The sequence below is a fragment of the Schistocerca gregaria genome, chromosome 4 (genome assembly GCF_023897955.1).
Source record: "Schistocerca gregaria isolate iqSchGreg1 chromosome 4, iqSchGreg1.2, whole genome shotgun sequence".
NCBI lineage: Eukaryota > Metazoa > Arthropoda > Insecta > Orthoptera > Acrididae > Schistocerca > Schistocerca gregaria.
The window spans coordinates 530,791,908-530,794,141 of record NC_064923.1 but is presented as its reverse complement, the minus strand read 5'-3'; positions in this window follow the sequence as shown (position 1 = coordinate 530,794,141).

The window sequence follows — 2,234 nt, the reverse complement described above, 5'->3', positions numbered from 1 at the left end:
AAAGTCATAATCTAATTTTCCTAGTACCATAAATTGACGAGATAGTTCATAACAAATTTCCCAATACCAATGACTAACACATATGTCATTTACGAATGCTCATGTGACCAGTTAAATCAATGTATAGTGTATAAGGTTTACATTAAACAGTATTTCATATTCACATCTTATTTCATTCTCATAACTAAGCAGAATTATAGTAGTAACTAATAAACAATTGGAGAACTCAACAAATAGAACCGCAAATAAAAATGACAGAATTTTCACTGAAGCTCAGATAGTGACTGTCAGCTAGCGGTCTGTACCATATCGCATAGAAAATATATACATTCGAGCAATCTCACACCCCCTGGCCTATGACTCATATTGCACACCTGTTCACAGATCTCCCATCTCGAAAGGCCCGATATGAGGCGCTACGTCTCACGCCCCTTAAATTGTGAAAAAGTTTTTCTTTCTTTTTTGTAAACAAAACGTTTAAATAGTTGAACTCAAAGATCGGGCCAGTTCTGAAATGAAAATCTGCTAAATTATATTACCGTTTCTTCAGCCTTGGTACTTCTAAAATTAACCTAGGCTATGATTTCACAAAATTATATTGCTTGCAAATACATCAGATTAGCTGTTCATACAAAATTAATTTTTTCACACGACAATGAAACTTCTGTTTCCTTTAAATTTTAAAATATTTATTAAAATTTTCTTTGGATATGGGTGGTGTGACTTTCTCCTACACCAATGAAATCTCTCCAATCTTAATGTTGGCACTTCATTAGCGTCTCAATTTTTTTATACTCGTTTCTCAAGTATGTTTGGGCACGCTTGTATATGGCGTGCGTAACAGCTTCAGTCCAGGCTACAGTTAGAATTCCATAGTTCTTGAAAACAGAGTTTCGTTTAAGCCTACAAATAACAGTTACATCTTTTGAAATGGATCATTATTATATATGTTTCTTAAATTCCATTTTACAATTAACTAAATTAACAGAGACCTTAACTAGCGCATTAAGGTTGCAACAAATCTAGTTTATTTCGAATCATAAGTAATTAAATCGAAATGATTTCAAAACATCAGAAACTGCTGTAGCTAATGTAAGCACTTTGCTTATTTACTTAGATAACTGCAATATTTACATTAAGTAGATTCAAGTTCTTTGAAAACTGACTAACATGTAGCACTAATCATTGTTTGACAATATTTACAACATAACATAGTTACCACTGGTTATATCAGTTCCTTCATTACAACTCATGTACAATTACTTGTCTGGCAGAAATACAATGCCTCTCATTATCTTCGCTATAATGTCTTTACTTAGTACCGACATATGTTATATACACATTCAAAAAGCTTATATACAGCTTTCTCTATCTTCTTTCTTTGCATCTTTCTCACATATGATTTTAATTAATTTGAACGTTAGTGTTCTCCTTTCCAAACTTCACTAGATTCCTTACATCACCACACTAATCAGTTAATTTCAATAATCAGATCCCATATTTTGCTATGTTGCAAAAATCTGGTCACCATTTTCCATCATAACTCGCACCATCTCCTTACAACACGTCATCTTATTCCATCTTATCTGTTTTTCATTAAGACACACCTCTGGTTCTAACAAAACACCTTATCTCCCATTAGTCTCCAGTTACTGGTATGTTTCTTCCTATAAAACCTTTAGTAAAATTTACTATAATCGATTAAAAATCTATTACCCTTTTTTCATCAGCACAACACCTGTCACTATCCCAGGTTAGCTCAAATGGTCATTAATCATTTCATTATCACAACCACATCATATAGTGACTACAAATTATATTATACTCTCCTTCCACAATTAAACATTTCTCAATTTCTTAACCTTCAATGTGACAGTACCGTGAGCTGTTTCTGATTTACTGCAGAACTGACAAAAGTTAAACATGATGGACAGAAGTTCAGAATTACAGTAGAATAAGACTGACAACATGAAAACAATTAGAAGTAATACTGTCAATAACTCGAGTACTTGGTACTTGTCCATTGCCTAACACTGCAAAGAGTGTAGTATTCACCCTAATTCTTTTTATGTGCCTGATACCTTGAGCACCACATAACTCACAACTTCCAAGAGTCCTTTTCTGAAACTACTACACAATACTTAATAATCAATCTTAAGCTAATTTACACTAAGGACAACACACACCCATGCCCGAGGGGGGAATCGAACCTCCGACGGGGCCAGAGGTGTGAA